The sequence below is a fragment of the Scyliorhinus canicula genome, chromosome 14, assembly GCF_902713615.1.
Source record: "Scyliorhinus canicula chromosome 14, sScyCan1.1, whole genome shotgun sequence".
Taxonomy (NCBI): Eukaryota; Metazoa; Chordata; class Chondrichthyes; order Carcharhiniformes; family Scyliorhinidae; genus Scyliorhinus; species Scyliorhinus canicula.
In genome coordinates this window covers 20372921-20387350 of record NC_052159.1, presented here as the reverse complement: position 1 = coordinate 20387350, position 14430 = coordinate 20372921, and positions in this window count along the sequence as shown.

The following is a 14430-nucleotide window of genomic DNA, read 5'->3' as shown; positions in this document are numbered from 1 at the left end:
CTGCAGCAGCCTGAGCCTCTTCTGGGGATCTAACCTTTCCTTTTGCCTGAAGCGATTGCTCCCAAGCGCGGGACAATCTTTTCAGGACCCATTTTTCGTTATGGGCCTCTTCTGAGGGGTCGTAACTATTGCAAGCGCTCTGTCCTGCTTCTGTTGCGTGTGAGATAATTGTGCGCGTCCACTTAACCATGTTTTCGCGGGTTAAATGCGCTCTATCTAACTGTCCGAAAACTGCGCTGAAATGAATCCACAGCCTTCCTGCGAATGCTGTGGGGTGTTCGGATCTCTTCTGCCTGCACTTATTCAATCCTTCTACGGGGTCACCTCTATTGTACCCGATGGCATCTAAAATGGCAGTGTGCATCTCCTCTAGGCTGCCTCCTGCCACGTTTTGTGGGTCGGGGAGGGCTGCCACTACACTCTGGTCTAAGCTCAGCACGGTGAGCTTAACCTGCTCTCTCTCATCCAGGCCGTACATGGTAGCCTGCTGTTTTACTTTAGCGAAAAACTGGTGGGGGTCTGCGGTGGGGAGGAACGGAGTGATCTTTTCACAAGCGTCCCTTAGCTGGGTTACTGTTAAAGGGGTGGTGTAAGTTATGTCTGGGGCGCCTTCTGATTCGGCTTTCCTCTGTGTGGTTACGGGATTCATGGGTGCGGTTATGATCTGAGCTGTGGGGGGTTGGGGTGCCTGTCGTTTCTGCTGAGCTGCGGGCGCACATGTTCCCTGAACATAACGCTGCGCTGTCTCGCTTAATTCCTGCCAATCTGGGGCGTTTTCTCCATCTAACTGTGCTCCAAAGGTGCTTTGGAAGCCATTCTGCACCGAAAGCAGAGATTGCAGTTCCGCAATCTGTTTCCTGCATTTCGCGTGGTCAACTGTGCTTTGTCTTTGTTCGGTCGTTGCAGCGTGGAGTGCTCTCAAAGCTGCTTTGAGATCGGAACATTGCCTCTGCAATGCCTCCACCTGCTTTTCCGATTCCTGTCTTATCAGAACGGCACGTTGCACGTCCTGATAGGCTTTCTCATACTGGGTCTGGGAACTGTTCAGATGAGCTAGACAAGACTGGTGAGCCCTCTTGGCATCATCCACCTCTCTACCCTTCTCTGCCAACTTCCCTTTAAGATCCAGGTTTTCTTTCTCGATGTCCCTGACATCGACCTTACTCATTCGGTTCCTTTCCTCTAAATCTGCCCGGAGCGTCCTGATGACCTCCTCTGCGCCTCGCAACTGTGCCAAGCAGGACACAATCGCCATCGGCTTGCGTGCTTTACCTAAACTCTTTTTGTGTATTTGAGAGAGGTTCTCCCACCAAGTATGACCTATACTCCCGGGACCTGTCTCCTCATTTGCACAAAACTCTTTCCAAAGGGGCCATCCCTTTCCCTGCAGATATTTGCGGAGTTCCAGCTCCCACGTGGGACACTGGCCTACTCTGCTACTGCTGCTGGTCGCTGCGACCACAAACTTTGCTGGATCCATCAGACGTTCCATTGCCTGCATGGCCATTTCCTCTGACTCTCTTTGTATAATTTGGAACAGGGGGTTGCTGGGGTGGTGTTTCGAAAAAAGGGTACGGCTTACGCTATTTTCCGATCACAAAACTACCGAAAGTTTGTCGCAACAAAAAGCTTTCAGTTTTACCTTACAGCCCTGTTAGTACGCATGCACTAAACACACTTCCGAATTTCGCTTATTATTTTGAACACCTTGAATACTTGTGATCTCTTTCTTTCTCTGCAATTTGGAGTTCTAATTCAAATTTCAGGGTCCTGGACACTGTGGTGTTTCCACTTACAACAGGGTCCCGGCGGAGTCGCCACTAAATGTTGCACGTTTTACTATGGGCGTAAAACGCGTTTATTGGAGTGTATTAACACGCCTCCGAGTTCGACGTGTGCTTAACACTGCTAGGCTCTGTTCTATGTAATTATTTAGCTCTGGAGTCGCCAGTTGCCGTATAGGCAACGTCACAAGTATTCCAAGGTCAAGTTCAAAGTAATAAAGACGATACACCGATTAGTCAAGTTCAAACGATCAATATTTATTATACAGTTAATAATAAATACTCATGCACACACTAAGAGACTAAGCTACAACTAAACATAAGCAAACAGAATACTTATCTAACAGGAACAGGCAAGGTCAGAGAACGAGGCCTTCGTCCTGGTTTTGTCTGCAGCCTTCAGCAAGCGTTCTGGCACTTGGGAGTCTAGTGGGCTTGGATCGCGTAGCGAGCGTTGAACTTACGGTTTCGGCGGCTGGTGCTCAACGGCTGGAGTCAGGATACCAGGTGTCAGTCGGAGCCGGAGCACGGGTTTAACAGACCGGACAACACGAGGTCCCTATCTTTTATAGGGGTTCCGTTGTCCTTCCCTCTTCTCGGGCGGGCTCTACCTATTGGATCAATTTCTTATCGATACTGGATTAATTCCCCAATGCGAGGGGGTCTCCGTGATGGAGGGGGCGTTTCTTATGTCCTTTTGTTCGGAGGTTTCTGGTGCCTCGATGTCTGGGTCTTGATTGGAATGTGTCCATTCAGAACCAAATGTATCTATTGTGTGGGTGTTCAAGTCTGATGGCCTCATTAGCATGCAAAGCGTTTTGCCATTTGCACCTAGCTAAGGTCTTTTCACCTGAGCCCAAACTGGTTTCTGCTGCTGCAGAATGCAAACTGCTCTTTGCAGACTGCTGTTCTGGCTGAACTGTCTGTTTCCCAGCAGCCTTCCATTTTAGTTTGGCTCAGTGTCCATTTTGCGTGGCCAGCATGGCTACAGGAGAAACAGAGTTAATGGGCTGGATTTTTGAGGAGTCAGGGAGATTCTGTGGACCTTTACAAATGGTGGCCGGATCCTGATCTCATTCTTGAGATTTCACCACGGCATAAGTGTGAAGATTGGCTCAGGATGTGACCCCGCAGCCGTAGTCCCCACCTGGCTGCCTCTGTTGCAGTGATTGACATGTCCTAGTGTTTTTAAAATAAATTTAGAGTGCCCAATTATTTATTTTCCAATTAAGGGGCAATTTAGCGTGGCAAATCCATCTACCCTGCAGATCTTTCGGTTGTTGGGGTGAGACCCAAGCAGGCACAGGGAGAATGTGCAAACTCCACATGGACAGTGACCTGAGGTCGGGATGGAACCCGGGTCCTCGGCGCCGTGAGGCAGCAGTGATAACCACTGCGCCACCATGCCGCCTATGGCATGTCCTAGTTGTCCTCAATTTTCATGGAGTCAGGCCAGCTTTTCAAAGAATCCTAGTTCATGGCACCAAAGAACTGCACGAGGAAACCTTTTGAAAGATAAGAGCAAAAGGTTATCCTCATGTCCCCATGCCAAGGAATGCCCATATCCACCCCTTATGGCCCCTCATGCCCTCCAGAATAAGGTATGTCACTTTGCCCATTTATCCACTCCACACTTTATTGAACTAATGAACCCTATAATGTAAAAACAGCTTTTTGAAACAATTAAGCACCAGGGAAAAAGTTTTTGATTGACAGGTCTTGCTCTCTGATCTAAACTGTTAATTTCACTATTAATTTACATAAGATAGAGATTTCAAATGTTTGCGTATTCTGCTATTGATACTTAAAAGGGCAGCACGGTAGCATTGTGGATAGCACAATTGCTTTACAGCTCCAGGGTTCCAGGTTCGATTCCGGCTTGGGTCACTGTCTGTGCGGAGTCTGCACATCCTCCCCGTGTGTGCGTGGGTTTCCTCCGGGTGCTCCGGTTTCCTCCCACAGTCCAAAGATGTGCAGGTTAGGTGGATTGGCCATGCTAAATTGTCCCTTAGTGTCCAAAATTGCCCATAGTGTTGGATGGGGTTACTGGGTTATGGGGAGAGGGTGGAGGTGTGGACCTTGGGTAGGGAGCTCTTTCCAAGAGCCAGTGCAGACTCGATGGGCCGAATGGCCTTCTTCAGCACTGTAAATTCTATGATCTATGAAAATGCCTGGATCTTTTATTGGGCTCTCATTGAAAGGGAGTTTTTTTTTAAGTAAGTGGAAAGTTAGCATTGAATGTTTTTTTTTAAAGCTAACATTGGGGCATGTGGGACCACAGGGGTTGTGGGGGGAATAGTTCAGCATGGAGGTCATAAAGGCCCAAAGGAGTTTGCACTGCTGGGTATGGATGGGGAGTTGAAGCAGTTGTGATTAAGGGCTGTAGGGCCTTTCTGTTTCAATTATAACTGGAATGAAGTCCCACAGCACTGAACCAGGCCTTTAAAACTGCCCACCACTGCACCCAGAAGCCCCTGTGGCTGCCTCCAAACTTGTTTAGCAGGTTGGCAGGTCTGACTGCAGCGAACACCCCCACCCCCTGAAATGAAAATCCTGTCCTTCCTGGCCCTTCTCCCTTGGTGGGGCCACTCCCACTGCCGACCTTGAGGATAAAAATCCAGCCCGGGTCGAGATGGACTTTTATCAGAACACGGATAAAATTTACACGTGCTTTGTGAGGATTTTAGCATCAATCAGTGCCTGAACCCTTTTGCAGAGTAATGTGAAAACTCAGCAGGCAATCACTGGAGAACAAATCTTTTCTGTTGCAATTACTGTAACCCAAAACTTTATACAAATGGATAAACTATTTGTCAGGATATCAAACAATTTGTTGGCTTTCAAACAATTTGTTGGCTTTATTTGTAGCAGCTGGGACCATTATTGATCTTGAACAACAATTATCATTTTTAAATATGGAAAAAATACATAGCAAAGCAAAAGTTGACAACCAAATGTTCAGATAGGCACATACGACTTGAATTTGCCATCTGGGTTCACATATAAGCAATTAGCTATCCCTTTCCTATTTCTAATATGTTTTGTATCCAGTTTAATTACAGCATAGCTTTGGATGAACGGTTGCCTTCAGCAAAATTGATCTAATCTTTTTGGGGCACTTGCTATTATGACGTCTTGTTGTTCCTTAAATGATTCCAGTCTCTTGGTTCTCCCAACCTGTTCCAGCTGTTGATAACTCCCTGCATGTAAAAGAAAAAAGGGTTTCTGATGCCTGTCATAAATATCTTTTACGGGCGGCACGGTGGCGCAGTGGTTAGCAGAGGATCTGGGTTCGATCCCGGCCCTGGGTCACTGTCTGTGTGGAGTTTCCACATTCTCCCCGTGTCTGCGTGGGTTTCACCCTCACAACCCAAAGATGTGCAGGTTAGGTGGATTGGCCACGCTAAATTGGCCCTTAATTAGAAAAAAAAAACTGGGTACTCTAAATTTATTTTTAAAAACGTTTTTCACAATCAAAACGTGCTTTTCAGCTCTCCTCTTGCATATCTGAAAGTATAGGCCCAGATTTGCTCATCAGGATCAGAAATCCTATTTCCAACCCTGATTCGACAGGAAATGAACACTTGCCTTCCTCTGACTTTTCTGAGGGATTTTCCAATGGAAGAACCTTCAGATCTGACTCTGTGCTGCTTCCTATTAAGAGTCCACACCGACGCCACATGCCCTTTTAGAGCACTAGCTGCTGTAGTCTCCATGCCACGGCACGGTGGCACAGTGGTTATCACTGCTGCCTCACAGCGCCATGGACCGGGTTCTGCCCTCTGGTGACTGTATTTGTGGAGTTTGCACTTTCTGCTCGTGATGCTTGGATTTGCTTCGGGTGCTCCAGTTTCCTCCCACAGTCCAAAGATGTGCATCTTAGGTGGATTGGCCATGATAAAATTGCCCCTTAGTGTCCAGGGATGTGTAGGTTAGGTAGGGTTAGAGAAGACGGGGGAGTGGGCCTCGTTAGGGTGCCCTTTCAGAGGGTAGGTACAAACTCGGGCTGAATGGCCTCCTTCTGCTCTGTAGGGATTCTGTGATTCCGCTAAGTAAAAAGTTTACATTTTCCAAATCTGTTTTGAAAATAGCTAAGGAGAGAAGGTAAGTGTGTAAGGAGGATCGGGTGGCAGTTGGATGAGATAGGTAGAGTGGCAGGTAGGTATATAGGCGAGGTGGGTAGGGTGGGTTGGGAGTTTGAGTCTGGTTGGGGGAAATTTGGTTGGGTCGGGGGCTAGCCAGTTTGGGTCAGCAGGGGGAGGGGGGGTCTAGTTCTGTCCGGGGACAGGGAAACATTGGGTGGTGGGGGATGGTCAGGTCGGTTTGGAGGAAGTTGGGGTACAGGGGGGTAGTTTGTGGGGTTAGTTGTCTAGTTATCCAGGGGTTAGACCAGAATTTATTCTGGCCTCACATACAAATTGGCCAAGAAAAATAACAGGTCTCCGGATTGGGAGCAGTTTAGAATTCGGCAAAGGAGAACCAAGGGATTAAGAAGGGGAAAGCTTTCAGGAAACTTGGGGCGGCATAGTGACACAGTGGTTAGCACTGCTGCCTCATGGCACCGAGGACCCGGGTTCAATCCTGGCCACACTTGGAATATTGTGTCTCCTTACCTGAGGAAGGATGTTCTTGCTCTAGAGGGAGTGCAGTAAAGTTTACCAGAAAGATTCCTGGGATGGCAGGACTGAACGTATGAGGAGAGATTGAGTCGGTTCGGATTTTATTTGTTGGAGTTCAGAAGAATGGAGGTGGGATGTCACAGAAACCTATAAAAAATTCTAACTGGCCTAGACCGGGTAGATGCAAGAGGATATTCCCGATGGTGGGGTTGCCCAGAACTAGGGGTTAAAGTCTGAGGATACAGTGAGCGGCACAGTGGTTAGCACTGCTGCATCACAGCAAAAGGGATGCGGGTTTGATTCCCGGCTTGGGTCACTGTCTGTGTGGAGTTTACACGTTCTCTCCCTGTCTGTGAGGGTTTCGTCCGGGTGCTCCGGTTTCCTCCCACAGTCCAAAGATGTGCAGGTTAGGTGGATTGGCCGTGCTAAATTTCCCCCAAGTGTCCAAAGTGAAAGTAGGGCTGGAGATGGGGCCGGTGCAGACTCCATGGGCCAAATGGCCTCATCCTGCACTGTATGGATTCTATGATTATGGACAAAGATGAGGAGAAATTTCCTCACCCAGAGAGTGGTCGGGTTGTGGAATTCATTACTACAGAAAGTAGTTGAGGCCAAAACATTGTTTAGTTTCAAGAAGCAGTTATATATAGCACTTGGAGCGAATGGGATCAAAGGATATGAGGGAAGGTGGGATTAGGCTATTGCGTTGGATGATCAGCCATGATCAGAATGAAAGGCAGAGCAGGCTCGAAGGGCCGAATGGCCTCCTCCTGTTCCTATTTTCTATATTTCCTGGATAACAATCCAGATGAACAAACTAGAACTGTCCTCTAACTCGGATTTTCTCAGAGGGCCCTAGGGAGCAGGGAATTTCCCATCATAAGTTCAAACTTTCTGAATAATTCCCATGGAGACCTTGTGTTGGGACTTCTGAGGAGTCCCATAGAGCATCATTCAGGGTTCATCTGGTCTTTGACGATCAATAGACTGGAATAGCTGAGCCAGTGTTTCTGGTTTATACCTGCAATGCCATTAAGTATCTTCTTTGGCTCGCCTGAATGCCAGATGTCAACCTTGGCTCAGAAGGAGCACTGCTGACACTGAGTCAGGAGTTGTGGATTCAAGCTCTATCCCAGACACATGAGCGTTAATCTAAGATAGCACTTCAATGCAGTATTGAGGAAGTGCTGCACTGTCAGAGGTGCTGTTTTTGGATGAAACAGTGAACTGTAATGGACTAGCCAATGGCATTATTCAGAGTAGCGCAGGAGAGTTCTCAATGTCCCGGCCCATTTTATCCATCAGCCAACATTAGTAAAACTGATTATTTTATTCTTTTTTCGAATCCTGGCTGTGTGCAATTTGACTGCCAGGTGTCCATATGTTAAAACAATAATCTTCAGAAATGCTTCACTGGCTGTGACCTTAATGGCTGCTCTCTGTCTGAGACACCTGTTTCATGCTGTTGGAGAACCCCAGCATATTGCAGCTTATATTATCAACTAGAAAGAAATACTGTGTTCCTGAAACAAATACAAACTACAATGGAAATGCAAAACAGGGCCATTGGCAATACGAAAGATAAGAGTCTATTTGGCATTTCGATGGGATCCCTGATCAAAATCCATGTTTCCTAGAGCAATTTGGAGGCTTATAAAGATGGACTTTAGATCCACTGGATTTTTGAGCAGTTTTCCAACAGTTAGATGTCAAATAAGGTTGATTTGAAACTTTGCCTTTTCACAATGTCAGTTTTCTGGTTGGTTTGAAAAGATAAAGAAACATGCAGGCCAAGCTTTTCTTTTTTGCATTCACACGTAGGTTCCTTTCACATGATTAGGAATATTGAACAGAATTTCTGGGCGTGCCTGTATTTTACAAAAGGGAAATTTGTAGAGAAAAACACTGATATCAAGTAATCCATCCTTGTTCATTTTAATTCTACCCAAATTACCATATTTTCTTCTGTGTAATTGGTATTAAAGTTCAATCAGAAAAGGATGTAAAATCGGAAGAAATGGTTGGAAAGCAACACAATATTTTGCACATCTGGGTATGTTCTGGGCCTTCCTGCACCTCCCAGAATTGGGTTAACGGAAATTTGATTACATTTCACAAAATGATAACGGTTCCCTGTTGGAAAGTCCAACGAGGCCTAACTAGTCCAGCCTTCTCCAGCTCGAGGGCTGTGTTATTTAATGTAAATCACACGGGAGCTGATTAATTTAATGGAAGGGAAGATTTTAAAGTAACTGCACAGCAGTGATGGCAACGTGCAGGAGGAAGGTGAGACCCAGGACTGCACAGACATGGGAAATGAGTAGCTTGTAGCCTGTATTACCCTACGCACTGGGTGTTACTGAGCATAGTGTAGGATCAGGCAAATTGGGTGTTGAACGGTGTAGCATTAAAAGCAAAATGAGAATGTTCGGAACTGTCAATTTAAAAAAAAAGTTAAACCTGTATTATTGCACTAGTACTATTAGTTATGTGGAAAGTAATTGAGGTGGAGTTTCTGATATAAAAGATCAGTGCACAATTTCGGCAAGTATGTTTTAATTATCATGTGAATTGTTTACAGTAGAACAACTATTTTTTTCAAGACTGTGAATAAAAGTGTTGTTTGTAAAACGTTGGATTGCGTTTTTTTTTGTTCGCTTGCCACTTTCAAGTAATTCATGGAAAAAGTGAGTATGGGCTACAGTATTGTTGGGCAGTGCTCGATCAGAGGAAATTCAACCAGGGGAAAAACTAATGGAATAATGAATGATCTTTCAGGTAGAGACTTAGTACTTTTTGACATGGTGGTTGGGGATAGAGAAATCAAAGCCAGAGCTTCTTGGCTCATGCGAGAGATAAAGAATATGATGAAACAAGGGACGGGATTCTCCGACCCCCCGCCGGGTCGGAGAATCGCCGGGGGCTGGCGTGAATCCCGCCCCCACCGTCTCCCGAAGTCTCCGGCACCAGAGATTCGGCGGGGGCGGGAATCGTGCCGTGCCTGTTGGCGCCCCCCCCCCCCCCCCCCCCCCCCGTGATTCTCCGGCCCGCGATGGGCTGAAGTCCTGCCGCTGTCATGCCGGTCCCGACGGTGTGAATCAAACTACTTCCCTTACCGACGGGACCAGGCGGCGCGGGCAGGCTCTGAGGTCCTGGGGGGGGGGGGGGGGGGGGGGGTGCGGGACGATCTGGCCCCGTGGGATGCCCCCATGGTGGCCTGGCCTGTGATCGGGGCCCACCAATCGGCGGGCGGGCCTGTGCCGTGGGGGCACTCTTTTCCTTCCGCCTTTGCCATAGTCTTCACGATGGTGGAGGCGGAAGTGACCCCCTCCCCTGCGCATGCGCGGGGATGACGTCAGCAGCTGCTGACGCTCCGGCGCATGCGCGGACTTCCGCCGGCTGGTGAAGTCCCTTCGGCCCCGGCTGGCATAGCACCAAAGGCCGTTCCCGCTGGCCGGCAGGACGCCAACCACTCCAGCGCGGGCCTAGCCCCTCAATGTTAGGGTTAGCCCCTAAAGTCTCCGCACCTTTGGGGCGGCTCGATGCCAGAGTGGTTCACGCCACTCCATCCCGCCGGGACCCGCCGGGTAGGGGAGAATCCCGCTCAAGATCGGTGTAATGTGTGGTGACGTAATACACAAGGGGTTAATGTAAATACATGTAGACTAGATAGACACTAGAGGGAGCACCAAAGACATGACACACAGACATTCAACCAATAGGCCAGTAAGATAGGACACAACAATGGGCAGTCACGATACAGTCAAGAGGTGACACTACCACAGGAGGGCATTACACCAACCCATATATAAGGACACGGCACACATGGTCTTCCTCTTTCCAGTGGAGACACTCAGTGAGTACACAGAGTTGATTAGAAACACATCACACCCACCGCGTGGATTGTAGCAGACTGGTTTGTGAGTCTGAGTAGCTATAGCAGGATTAACAGGAGAGTCGAATCCAAGTAGGAGAATTGTTAGTTTAATAAATGTGTTAAAGCTATCTCCAAGTCTGAACCTTCCTTTGTCAGAGTGCACATCAAGGAAGCACCTTATGCTACGGCAAGAGCATAACAAAACATAAGGGAGGTGAATTATTTAGCAAGAACCAAGCCAAATTGAGAGGGGAAGTGAAGAGGAAAATCAAGGCTGAGAAAGAGAATCTGAGAATAGGATGAAATACAACATAAAAGAGAACCCAATACCTACTGGCCTATAAATAATGGGATGAGAGGAAATACAACCAGGGGGAAACCTGTGATGGATCTGATGAAGGAGCTGCGCTCTGAAAGCTAGTGATTCCAAATAAACCTGTTGGACGATAGCCTTCTTACTGTGCCCACCCCAGTCCAATGCCGGAATCTCCACATCATGCCTATAATTAAGGAAGAGGATGCTGACAAAGTATTGGTAGCAGCTGAGATGGCAGAGCTAATGAATGGGGTGATAATGGCGGACAGGACACATTGGATTTGGGTTTATTGTCACGTGTACAGAGGTACAGTGAAAAGTATTGTTCTGCGGTCAGTCCAGACACAACGTTCCCTAAAATAGGGCATACAATAAAAACACAATGTAAATACATAGAGGAAAGGCTGGATCAGAATGAATACGTTACCTGGGCGACCAGGTTGCTAGGTGGAGTGGAAGCAGAGATTGTTGGAGGGGTTGTCTTAATCTTCCAAACTTCCTGAAATACCATATGACCATAAGACATAGCAGCAGAATTAGGCCACTCGGCCCATTGAGTCTGGTCCGCCATTCAATTATGGCTGATATTTTTCTCATCCCCGTTCTCCTGACTTCTCCCCACAACCCCTGATCCCCTTATTAATCGAGAACCTATCTATCTCTGGCTTAAAGACACTCAGTGATTTGGCCTCCACAGCCTTCTGTGGCAAAGAGTTCCACAGATTCACCACCCTCTGGCTGAAAAAATTCCTCCTCATCTCTGTTTTAAAGGATCGTCCCTTTAGTCTGAGATTGTGTCCTCTGCTTCTGGTTTTTCCTACAAGTGGAAACATCCTCTCCACATCCACTCTATCCAGGCCTCGCAGTATCCTGTAAGTTTCAATAAGATCCCCCCATATCCTTCTAATCTCCAACGAGTACAGACCCAGAGTTCTCAACCGTTCCTCATATGAGAAGCTCTTCATTCCAGAGATCATTCTTGTGAACCTCCACTGGACCATTTCCAAGGCCAGTACATCCATCCTTAGATACGGGGCCAAAACTGCTCACAATACTCCAATTGGGGTCTGACCAGAGCCTTATACAGCGTCAGAAGTACACCCTGGTCTTGTATTCTAGCCCTTTCAACATGAATGCTAACATTGCATTTGCCTTCCGAACTGCCGACTGAACCTGCACGTTAACCGTAAGAGAATCGTGAACAAGGACTCACAAGTCGCTTTGTGCTTCTGATTTCCTAAGGATTCCCCCATTTAGAAAATAGCCTATGCTTCCATTCCTCCTTCTAAAGTGCATAACCTCACATATTGTATTTCATCTGCCACTTCTTTGCTCACTCTCCTAGCCTGTCCAAATCCTTCTGCAGCCCCCCTGCTTCCTCAATACTACCTGTCCCTCTACAGATCTTTGTATCATCTGCAAACTTAGCAACAGTGCCTTCAGTTCCTTCTTCCAGATCATTAATGTATATTGTGAAAAGTTGTGGTCCCGGCACAGATCCTTGAGGCACACCACTAGTCATCGGCTGCCATCCTGAAAAAGACCCCTTTATCCCCACTCTCTGCCTTCTGCCAGTCAGCCAATCCTCTATCCATGCTGGGATTTTATCCTTAACACCATGGGCTCTTAATTTATTTAGCAGTCTCCTATGCAGCACCTTGTCAAAGGCCTTCTGGCAATCTAAATAAATCACGTCCACTGGTTCTCCTTTGTCTAACTTCCTTGTTTCCTCGTCAAAGAACTCGAATAGACATGACTAACTTTTGGCAAAGCCGTGCTGACTGTATCTATCTGGGATGGCCACTTACAACTAGGGACAGAGAAACTTGCAAAGCCTAGCAGGTAAAATGGACAAAGCAAGATTCAGGCAGGCTCAGAGCCTGAAATGTATATTTGCAAGCAACGAGTCCAGACGGTATCGAAACCCCGACTGATTAGCATTTGATGGGCCAATTAGCATTTGATGTCCCATCTCCACCAAGACAAAGGACTGGTACTTGAGCGACCGGTACAATCCCAGACATTTCGGCGCCACTCCCTGTTCTAGGGAAGCGTAAACAACAGGGTCAGTGACCGCTTGGGACACGCCCAGCCATCCAGACACCCGCCCATTTATTGATTAGAAATCGAACACAGTGATCGGGGATCACCCAATTAATGGGGTCCAAACTGAAGGACCACCCAAAAGAGCGCGAAAACCCCCCAGGTATAAGAAGAGAGTGCGCCATATGTTCGTCCTCTCTTGGACCTGGCACCCCGGCCACGACCATTTCCAAGTGTAGCAACACCAGAAGCAAGTCCACGTTCAACGCTAGCTACCAGACGGATGAACCTAGCTGAGCAGCAGTTACTTTTCCAGACTCGATAGTTCCAGAATCGGACAGCGGCCACTGTTCCTCTGACCTAAGCCGGGTGCCTGAAGTTAAGTACAGGTTGTCTTAGTCGATAGGTGTAGTTAACTAGTAGTGTTCATGTTGCATGACTAATTGTGTGCAAATAGAGTACCCTTGACCTTGAACTAACTAACTGGTGTTTGGCTCTTTGATCGATAGCCGGTTGAACCTTGTGGTGGTATCATTTGATACCTAGCGACTCTGAGCAGTAGTACATAGACATCAAAAGACAGGAGGGCAAACTCACTGATTGCCAAAATTGGAACAGAGCCATAGAAAAGAACGAGGAAAAGAAAGCACAACATGACTCAGCTCTATTTTATCATGCACTTCCAAGTACTCTGCAATCTCATCTTTCATAATGGACTCTAAAATCTAACCAATGTAGCGGGATCCCCTTTTTCTAACTCCACCCAACAGGCTTATATTGGGCTTGACACCCCTTTGTCCAAGCCCCACCACTGCCCGGGTGATCCTCTCTTTCTTACCGGTGGACTCACAACCACCTTGCGCCTACTCCACTTGAGCAGCGCCCCCGGGAGAGAGAAGAAAGGAAAGTCACTGCCCACCTTAATCTGGCAGTCTTTCCTGAGTGGGTGGTTTTGAGGCGCCCAGGGTACCACTCGGTCCTAGACACCGGAATTATGGTAAGGGAGATTTACTATTGTGACTTGGTCAGAGGAATTGAAAACTCAAAACAGACTCCAATTGAAAGCCAAATATAGGTATTTATTAAACGTTCAAGGTCAATATCACCAAATGCTAGAAAACACCACAAAATGCCTTATGCTTTACAAAACTATGACTATGGAAGGAATACTAAACGGGCACCACGTAAAAGCTTACTTTACACAATTTTAGCAGTGTCTTAAAGCTATGAGAGATGCGTGCATCCCCCAAAAGCCTCATCCACTATAGTAATCTTGGGAACTTTGCGAACTTCCAGAGGATACTCACAATCCAAGTTCAAATTTAAACTGCTCAGTGGGTCTCAGGCTGCGTGCTGGAACAAAATGAAAGGCAGGCACCAGGAGCACGATGATGATGGTGATGAGCAGGAGTGAGGAGAGAAGAGTGACAAAAAGGAAGTGAGCGCTGGCCGGTCTGACCATCCTTTTTATACACCAGGTTTGAGTTTCCTGCCACCTCCGCCCCTTTCCCAACCAACAGTTTCGTAGTTTGCAAAGGCTACGGCCTTATCTGCTACTGTGACCTTCAGCCCCCATTGAAGTATACGTGGGCTTAACATCGTTATCTTCGGTATCAGGTACTTGATTGCACCCTATTGTCCCTCTGGAGGTTGCTGAATGCTATCCCATTAAGGAAATGGGTTCTATCTTTCCTCTGGGCCATGGCCATCAGCGCCTGTATTGAAACTAACCCAGGTGCATTGTTCTTCTGCCGGTCTAGTCTGGTGATGTCACAAACTTCTTTATCTTGC